Source organism: Peromyscus eremicus, chromosome 6 (assembly GCF_949786415.1).
Source record: "Peromyscus eremicus chromosome 6, PerEre_H2_v1, whole genome shotgun sequence".
NCBI lineage: Eukaryota > Metazoa > Chordata > Mammalia > Rodentia > Cricetidae > Peromyscus > Peromyscus eremicus.
In genome coordinates this window covers 17295611-17306275 of record NC_081421.1, presented here as the reverse complement: position 1 = coordinate 17306275, position 10665 = coordinate 17295611, and positions in this window count along the sequence as shown.

Here is a 10665-nt window from a genome sequence, read left to right as displayed (position 1 = left end):
GATTTCAGATTTTTTTTTAATTTAAAGATGCCCAACCTATAATAAGATAAATGCTTTATTTTTAAAGTATAAATTAGAATATATAAGTAAAACAAAAATATGATCCATTTATTGCTTAAGAAACTGGTACAAAGTTCCCACCAGGAGCTATATTTATTCGAAATGGCTTAGATACCTAACTAGGTACTATGTTTAGTGCTCTGCTATAGACTCAGTCCCAGATTCATGGTTCTAGTTCAACAGGGGAGTGACAGAGACACAGACCCAGTCTCTGGAAATAGAACCTGTTGGGGAATATTGTTTTAAGGTTACTTTTGTTTATGTTGCATTTGTTGAACTCTGTGAAGCTGTGTTAACTGTGCCTGTCTAAAACACCTGATAGTCTAATAAAGAACTGAATGGCCAACAGCAAGGCAGGAGAAAGGATAGGCGGGGCTGGCAGTCAGAGAGAATAGACAGAAGGAGAAATCTGGGAGGAGGAGTAGCCAGAGAAGGAGGAGGACTCCAGGAGCCAGGCACCCAGCTACATAGCCCATGGAGTAGGAAACAAAGAAAGGTATACAGGAATAGAAAAGGAAAAATCCCAGAGGCAAAAGATAGATGGGTTAACTTGAAGTTAAGAAAAGCTGGCTAGAAACAAGCCATTCTGAGACCGAGCATTGATAATAAAGGCCTCCGTGTGTGATTTATTTGGGAGCTGGGTAGCGGGGGAGGTGGGCAAAAGAGCAGAAACAAACAACAACAACCACCCAAGGTGATTTTTCCAAAGAGCTAACAGTTGGGTTAAACATGTGATCTGGAGGCAAACACCCGCCAGGCCCTCATTCCATGTAGAATTCACCCAAAACTCTCTGATTGATGGGCACAACTTGAGTCCACACTGAGCCAGAAGTCACCCTCAGGACAGGCCTTTTCTTTACTGTTCCAGTCCTCATCTAAGTGTGCCTGTCCCACACTCCATTGCCGAAACCTCCTCATCTAAGTGTGTCTGTCCTGCACTCCATTGCCGAAACCTCCTCATCTAAGTGTGTCTGTCCTGCGCTCCATTGCTGAAACCTCCTCATCTAAGTGTGTCTGCCCTGCACTCCATTGCCGAAACCTCCTCATCTAAGTGTGTCTGTCCTGCGCTCCATTGCTGAAACCTCCTCATCTAAGTGTGTCTGCCCTGCGCTCCATTGCTGAAACCTCCTCATCTAAGTGTGTCTGCCCTGCACTCCATTGCCGAAACCTCCTCATCTAAGTGTGTCTGCCCTGCACTCCATTGCCGAAACCTCCTCATCTAAGTGTGTCTGCCCTGCACTCCATTGCCGAAACCTCCTCATCTAAGTGTGTCTGTCCCACACTCCATTGCCGAAACCTCCTCATCTAAGTGTGTCTGTCCCACACTCCATTGCCGAAACCTCCTCATCTAAGTGTGTCTGCCCTGCACTCCATTGCTGAAACCTCCTCATCTAAGTGTGTCTGCCCTGCGCTCCATTGCTGAAACCTCCTCATCTAAGTGTGTCTGTCCTGCACTCCATTGCTGAAACCTCCTCATCTAAGTGTGTCTGTCCTGCACTCCATTGCTGAAACCTCCTCATCTAAGTGTGCCTGTCCCACACTCCATTGCCGAAACCTCCTCATCTAAGTGTGCCTGTCCCACACTCCATTGCCGAAACCTCCTCATCTAAGTGTGTCTGTCCCGCACTCCATTGCTGAAACCTCCTCATCTAAGTGTGTCTGTCCTGCACTCCATTGCTGAAACCTCCTCATCTAAGTGTGCCTGTCCCGCACTCCATTGCTGAAACCTCCTCATCTAAGTGTGTCTGCCCTGCACTCCATTGCTGAAACCTCCTCATCTAAGTGTGCCTGTCCCGCACTCCATTGCTGAAACCTCCTCATCTAAGTGTGTCTGTCCCACGCTCCATTGCTGAAACCTCCTCATCTAAGTGTGTCTGTCCCACACTCCATTGCCAAAACCTCCTCATCTAAGTGTATCTGCCCTGCGCTCCATTGCTGAAACCTCCTCATCTAAGTGTGTCTGTCCTGCGCTCCATTGCTGAAACCTCCTCATCTAAGTGTGTCTGCCCTGCACTCCATTGCCGAAACCTCCTCATCTAAGTGTGTCTGTCCTGCACTCCATTGCCGAAACCTCCTCATCTAAGTGTGTCTGCCCTGCACTCCATTGCCGAAACCTCCTCATCTAAGTGTGTCTGCCCTGCACTCCATTGCCGAAACCTCCTCATCTAAGTGTGCCTGTCCCACACTCCATTGCTGAAACCTCCGCTCCTGCAGTTTTGAAGTAGACTCGGCTCATCTGACAGGATATTTACAACTTAATATGAGATGTGTGTATTAATAAAGTTCAAATCCTCGCTACTCAAAATAACAACAAGAAAAACCTCATGAAGCTCTGCTGGAGGGTTCTAGAACTCTGCACTCAAAGTAAGCTCAATTTGTGAACAAAACAGTTTTAACTGAAATTTTTACTTTCTAAAAAATGAACTAAGTAACAGAATAAGGATAGTAAAATTTGTTGCCTGTTTTGACAGAGAACATTAATTCAGTTATAGTATAATCTAAAATTCTATCAACATTTGTATGATAATAAAATACCTTCCTGAAGAAATCTTACCTTTGAAGATACAGTGATTTTACTCTAAGGATACAGATGATATGAAAACAATCAAACGAGAAAAAAGCAGTTACAGATTAAAAGCTATGCTCTGTGAGTTCAAGGCCACACAGGAAACAGCCAGGCATGGTAACAAGAGCCTTTAATCCCAGGAAGTGATGGCAGAAAGCAGAAAGGTATATAAGACGTGAGGACCAGAAACTAGAAGCTTTTGGCTGGTTAAGCTTTTAGGCTTTTGAGCAACAGTTCAGCTGAGATCCGTTTGGATGAGATCTCAGAGGCTTCCAGTCTGAGGAAACAGGATCAGCTGAGGAACTGGAGAGGTGAGGTGGCTGTGGCCTGTTCTGTCTCTGTGATCTTCCAGCGTTCACCCCAAGACCTGGCTCTGGGGTTGTTTTTATTAATAAGAACTTTTAAGATTCCTGCTACATCAGACGTCATGAGTAAAGGCCACAACTGCTCTCAAAAAGTGGCTGTAACTATCTCTACCTCCAGAAAACCCGCCAGCACATTGTCACAGGGTCACAGGGCAGAAAGGGAGCACAGAGACACTGTTCTTTGTGGTTATTTTCTTAGCACTGTACTCATGTTTTGTTTCAGATAGATGGAAATTTCTCCGAATTTAACACTCTACTTTCTATCCATCGGTAACCAAGCCATAAAATGAGTGTAGCTGGTACTTAGTCTCATGTTAGAAGCAACTGCACATCGGAATCAAACACGGAGCTGAGCATCTCATTGTCTCAAGATGCTCAAAGTGCTTGTCTTCTAATTAACAACTTCCAGGCTGTCAGAGAACCATATCCATTCTTCTTCTCAAACTAAACAGACATGACTCACAGGTCTGTTACGAACGTCCAAGATGTGACCAAAGACTTCTCCTGAGGACCCCGTGGAGTTGAAGGTTACCACCCTCCTGTCTTTGAACAATAAAATGAGAGGACTCCTGCCACAAATGTGTGTCTTCTCTGTGTACGCAATGCCTTTTGTCTCCCAAGTCAAAGTATTTTAGGAACCAAGAGCCTTGAAGGGTGGAGGCTCAGCCATTGCTACCATCTAGCTGAAGAGGCTGTGTTGTTTCTGTTTGTTTTTGTTTGTCTTCCTGGATGCTAAGGTCCCACAGCCCCAAATACAAATCACAGATGTTGACACTGGGCAAAGAAGTGGGCACCAGAGACCTGCTGTGCCTCAAGCCCTGCATATACGCATAGCCTTTGACCCAGAAACTCTACGCATGAGCATGAGGGTTATGACAAGAGCCAGTGTATAATTCAGTGAAACTTCATACTATAGTAATTTACAGCAGACAAAAATTGTCCTTAAGCACCCAAATACTAAAGATAAGCAAATACTCTAAAATATAAGGTGGAAAAATGGACCAATTTGCTGTGCCAACAAGCATGATATCACAAATATGTTTGTTCCCACTGAAAATGTTCACCTTGCAGTGATGGGTGTGGTGTCTGTAATTCAAGTTCTTGGGGGCTGAGGCAGGAGAAGTTTAAGGCTAGCTTAAGCTATACAGTGAGTTTCAGGCCAGCTTGGGCCACAGGATGAAACCCTGTCCCAAACCACAACAAAGAAAAGGGAAGAAGGGAGGTGGGAGGGAATACATGTGAATCTATACTTACACGAAAAATGTGATTCTGCAGGGCTAGAGGGACGGCACTGTGCTGGAGCACTGGCTCTTACCAGGGACGGCACTGTGCTGGAGCACTGGCTCTTACCAGGGACGGCACTGTGCTGGAGCACTGGCTCTTACCAGGGACGGCACTGTGCAGGAGCATTAGCTCTTACCAGGGACCTGGGTTTGTTTCCTGGCACCCCCAAGGTGACTCACGGCCACCTGAAATTCTGATTTCTATACCCTCCTCTGTCTCCACGGCACCAGACATACACACAGTGCACATACAGACATGTAAGTAAACAGTCATACACATAAAATTTTTAAAATGTGATCCAGCATACCAGTTACAAACATATATACTTGAAGAAAAATATTGATTCTCTCTGGAGATTCATATCATAATTCAACTTGTTTTTTCCCTTATGTAAAATTTCTATTTTACGCAACTAACCTCTCTTACTTACATCATTAAAATTTTTTAAATTCAAAATTTTGAGGTCATAAAAAAGAAAAACTTAAAGTGAAAGGAGTTTTTTCTACTCTAGTTTGAAATAGAGAGTGGAGAGAATTAAAACAATCCACATTTGATTTGAAGCAGTTGATGATAACACTGAATCCATGTGAACGAAGCTGCATCTGTGTAGCCGGACACTTCTCTGTCCTGCCCGGGTCCAGCAGTCCCTCGGCTGCTTTTAAAATCATCACTCAGAAGTTTAATATCAATTACAAACTGTTTGGCCTATGGCTCAGGCTTACTGCTAGCTAGTTCTTACATCTTAAGTTAACCCATTTCTATTCGTCTATGCATTGCCATGTGCCACTGGTTCTTTCACATCTTGCTTCTTAGGGCGGCTCACTGGCTTCTCCCCAACTCTACCCTCTTCTTCCTTTGTCTCTGCTTGGATTTCTCACCTGGCTCTATTCTACCTTGTCATAGGCCAAAGCATCTTTATTTGTTAACCAACAGGAGCAACACATATTTACAGTGTCCAGAAAGACAGCCCACATCACATTCTGGTGTACCGAAAGCAGTATATGTGCGCTATGCCATGGAAAGCATCACAGCATCTCCGAGAATAAATAAAGTCACCTCACATCGTGACTTTCCGGCCACACTTCTGGGAGAGCTTGGGCAATCACAGCCATGGTTCCCATATCCATAAACTCAGGTCAGAGGAGAAGCTAAGTTCCCTTTCAGCTTTAATGTCCTTACTCCGGGGTTCACCTTGGACACCCTCAACCACAGAAGAGCCCACACCAGGATATCAGCCATTCTCCTTCCAAGGGCCCAGCCGGCACAGGACCACTGAATCAGCCGCCATACCTCCCACTGCCTCCCTGAGAATGTGTTTACACACTAATCATCAACAGACACGGCGTCTCCAAATGAGAAGGGCAATGACATAACCACCGCTTGTCTCTGTACATTCATATAAATAACTAATGTGTGTCTGACAAGAAGAAAACATGAAGCTGATTCCACTGGCATGCGGAGCTATTCCTGTAGACCGGCCCCCTGGTCTCCCACAATAGCTGCTGATGATCTAATTATGTCTTCCCCTCTGTGCTGGGATGTCTTTAAGTGTTTCCCAGCAAGGAAACAGCTAACACGAGAGCCATGTTCCTCCCCATTTACGCCAGATTTCTCCCACTCACACCCATGGCCTCTGTAGCCTGAGAGAGGGCTTTTCTCACACGTGTTCTGTGCTTATGTTCCTGCCCTACCCAGGCAGATGGAACAAGGCATGTCAGTCCCTCATGGGGCTGAGAGATGGGCAGAGGGTTGCTACACTCATGTGCTCTCACATATTGTGGACATCCTGTTTATCTGGCTCGCCTGTTCAGGATTGGCCGTGGTCTATCAGCACATTACTGACAGCTGGGAAGATCTCCAGAGGAACATGCCTTTCCTGTGACAAACATCCCAAAGAGCAACAGGAACATGTGTCTGTCCACCACAGCCACAAAAAGCAGAAGAGGCCACTGGGTGGATGGGCTTCCACAATCACCCACAGGCCCCGTGACCTTCCCGGGCTGTACCATCTAGTGACTCTTGAACATGTATGTCCAGGAACTTCAGGAAGGTTGGGGTTGCAGGTTTCCACCTCCACAGCCTCAGATGTTATGGCCCTTTCTTCTAGCCCCTGTGTCAGAGCAAAGGAATGTCTCCCAGCCTCATCGAGGCCCTGTGGGATCTGTTGAAAATGCAGGACAGCTGTGGGCCTTGGCGAGGCCGTCTGTGAATGTATGAGACTTGGACACAATTCAAAGCCAGAAATAACTTCAGGACTCATAACCCTGCACTGTTGTGCCCTCTCCCTCTCCCTCTCTCTGCCTCTGTCTCTCTGTCTCTCTGTCTCTCTCTCTCTGTATGTGTGTGTTTTCACATCATTCATTCCTCACACCCTGAAGCTGGATCAGTCTCATCTTCATCAATTTCCTGTGCTCTTCGTGGCAGAGAATTGTGCATAATGCTCTCTCCTTCCTTGTGAAAAGAAGCAGCAGGGTGGAGGTGGGCAACAGAAGACTTTTCATAAGGCTGAAGAACAGGAAATTGAGGAAGAGCCCTTTCCAGGATCCACTTGGAAGCTGAGAAGCAGCCTGAAGCACACTGGTGTTTTAAGTCCTGGTCAGGAGCGTAGCTGGTGCTTGGAGGGCTTGGCGAGGACTTCATCTTCTCCAGTCTGCTTCCTGTTAAAGGTTCTAACTATGACACTGAGGGTGTGAAACCACTGCACTGAGGTCCATCATCATCACTCTTACAGTAAGAATAATCAGGGAAGGAGCTGATGGCAGACAGAGCTCAAGCCTGCCTCTGCAAAGCCAGGTGACTGACACACAGCTGTGTGGCTGACTGTGACCTCAGAAACTGTGACTTCCGTGGTACCTGGAGACTCAAACACCCTGTAACCTGCTTTGTAAGTGAGGAGATAGCCTAGAACACTTGTTTCCGTTCCTGTGGTGAAATTGCTGCCTTTGACACCATTGGGCTTTTTCTAGGTTGCTAGCTAACCCCAAGTGCATATTGGCTTTGTGTCAGTATTGACAAGAGACTGCGTGTGCATGTGTGTGTGTTGAACCAGACCTTCATACATCTTAGGCAGGTCCTCTGCTACCAACCTGCATACCTGCCCCGCAACACTGGCTGAATATTCTGCACTTTCGCCATGATAACTTCCATAGACGGGGCCTTGAAACTAAAAAATTGTTGGTGCAATTCCTATTGCACTATTGATATATTAAAATGAAATCAAAACATACCTATAATGTTTACATACATGGAAGGAATTGCTGTGTCTATGCATCTCACCTAACTGTAAGAAGAACCCCTATGGATCGCACAGGGCAACCACAGGTACTCAGCTCATCAGCACTTACTCTGGCATCTACAATTTGATCAGTCATATCTGAGATCCTAGATGGACATGGGGGGAGCGGGTAGGACCGTTTAACCCACTGCATCCTACCCACAATCACCACCAAATCAAACACACTTTGCAGCATGCTTCTGTCCCTTCGCTGTGCATTAGTATTCCCCCCACAGACACCTGTGGGAACAAACTGGTTGTCATCCAATAGTCATCCTTCTCCCCTCCCCCAGAATCAGACACTAGACACTTGTGTTCCCACTTCCTTGCAACCCTAGTGACCTGGCTTCCTGTGACTCAGGCTGTTCACAGATGCAAAGAAAGAAATGCAACCAGCCTGACTGACTGGGAAGCCCAGGACCTCATACTTTCAATGACCCTGACTGCGTCTTTAGCCCTAACTGTATTTTAAAACATTTTTGATGAGTTTTAGACCTCCTGAAGGCCTCTCCGGCGATGCAGTAAACTGAATCAGACAAAATTGGAAAGCCCCGGTTTAATGAGTAAAGTGCTCCCCGCTAATTCCCCGCCCTCAGAGAGGAGACACGGACACAAGACCTGAAGAACCACATGTCTGTTTTCAGGGATGCTGCTTATATACCCTGTGGGAGTGATCATGAGCCTCTCTGGGGAAGGAGCTGTGTTTGGCGGTCTTTGAAGGGGCAGGTTTGGGGAGGAGCTGTGTTTGGCGGGCTTTGAAGGGGCAGGTTTGGGGAAGAGATGAGGAGGGGAGTTGAGGTGGATCTTCCACCAGACTCCTTCCAAATAATTTTTCTCAAGGAGTATTTCAAAATTGTATCGGACATAGGCCCCATAAACCTGCAACACTGTTGTCTGCCTTCAGATAAGATAATGTCACACAAAGAAAATCCTTCCCTGACTCTTCCCTCCTCCTCAGAAGAGGGAACAATTATTACAGCAGCAGTGGTCACCACTGTATCTTGGGAATGCTCAAAGAATCCTAGATATTCTTCCCCTTAAAATCACTTAGCAATGAGCCAACTCTGGGACTACCTTACCACAAACTTATTGCTTTATAAGAAAAATTCTTAATATAGATTCCTTTTTTCTGTCACCCAGAAAAAAAGCTCTCAAAGCATGGATATGGCAGAGGTGATCTGCCCATCTTTCTGAATTGGGGAATTTGAGACCCAAAATGTCATGACAGTGTCTCTGTGTGCTGGCTGACACCACGAGTTACAAATCTTGGGGAAATGCATCTATTTGGCTTCTTCCTGCATGGAAAACAACATAGAAAAGGAGAAGAAGGAACCCAACGAGTGGAGAGACACACATGCATGAGACAAAGCAGCCTGATGCTTAGGGCAGGGCTCCTGACTGCTGTGGGATGTTCTGTATGCTGTGAATGTGTGGCTCTGATTGGCTGATAAATAAAATGCTGATTGGCCAGTAGCCAGACAGGAAGTATAGGCAGGGCAAGCAGAAAAGGAGAATTCTGGGAAGAGGAAGGCTGAGTCAGGAGTCACCAGCCAGACACAGAGGAAGCAAGACGACAACGCAGAACTGAGAAAAAGTACCAAGCCATGTGGCTAAACATAGATAAGAATTATGGGTTAATTTAAGTATAAGAGCTAGTCAGTAATAAGCCTGAGCTAATGGCCAAGCAGTTATAATTAATATAAGCTTCTGAATGATTATTTTATAAAGGCTGCCTCCTTTAGTTCCTTCCTGACTTAGCTTTGCACTCCCATTGTCCCTTGCTCCAGCTGGTTAAGCAGGATTTCATTTACTCACACCGAGACAGATGAGTAAGTTACTTTCCTGCCTCTGGGATGTCCCCCTTCCTCAAACATCATTCTCTTCTCTTCTTCGTGCCTTGCTCCAAGGAGCCATCTTGCTCTATGATTTTTGATTCCCACTGTGATCAGGCACTCCTGGGCTCACATCCTTGTTTCTAAGCAAGTAGCCAACTTATGTCATGTGACAAAATCAGGTTCACATGGTTCCCAGGAATAAGTGAGTTGGTTCCTATAGAGCAGTGATTTCTCAACCTGTGGGTCATAACCCCTTTGGGGGGTCAAATGACCCTTTTACAGGGATTGTCTAAGACCACTGGAAAACATGGGTATTTACATTATGATTTACAGCAGTAGCTACGTTACAGTTATGAAGTAGCAATGAAAATAACTTTATGGTTGGGGGGGGCCTTACAATATGAGAAACTGTATTAAAGGGTCGCAGCATTAAGAGGGTTGTAAACCACTGCTGTAGGACAAGTAATAGACAGGAAGCAGATGGAACCTCCTGGCAGTCAGCACACAGGCAAGCGTGCTCATCATAATCTCTGAACCACAACACCAAAGTCTTTAAGCCACCCCACCCTCCACTTTGAACTCCCACCCATATCTCTTACATCCTTCTGAACCCTTTCAGTCATGTTCACCTGAAACTAACCTGATCCCCACCCCCACTCCCCATCACTCCCCTCCCACCTGCACTGAAAGCCATATCCATGTAAGGGACTCGATCAATGGTCCATTGTCTGAGGTGCCTTAAGCCGCCTCAAGTGTAGCTACAAGTGAACAGAAAACACTAGACCTTGCAAATAGCTGCTAGTCTGGCTACCCCTCTGCAACTCTGCTAAGCTGCCCCCACCCCAGAAGTTTAGAAGTAGAAAACTAGAAGTTTAGAGTAGAAAATTACTGTCAAGTTTGCCTGCAAGATCTCATACCTGATAAGCTTCAAACAAGAAATAAAAGGTAGAGATGGAACCCATGGATGGTTTTTGTTGAGAAAAAGACTTATGTGACAGGAGGAATGACTAAGGCCTGGATGGCCATAAGACTGTCCCCTCCTGACTACTCAGGAAGAGGAAAGGGGTGAAGGGCACATGTTGGGGCTGTAACGATGGTTCTCTGCTCTCTGAGTCTGCTATTACAGGCTGATGCCTAGCTATGCAAGTATGCATTTACAGCACTTATTTCTATTTTTAACTTTGTAATTATTTATTGATGCCTTTCTCTTGCTTAAGTGGGCAGGTTCTATGTGTCAATCTTTATTATCTGTTTGAATTCTACCATCTAGAACATAGCTTT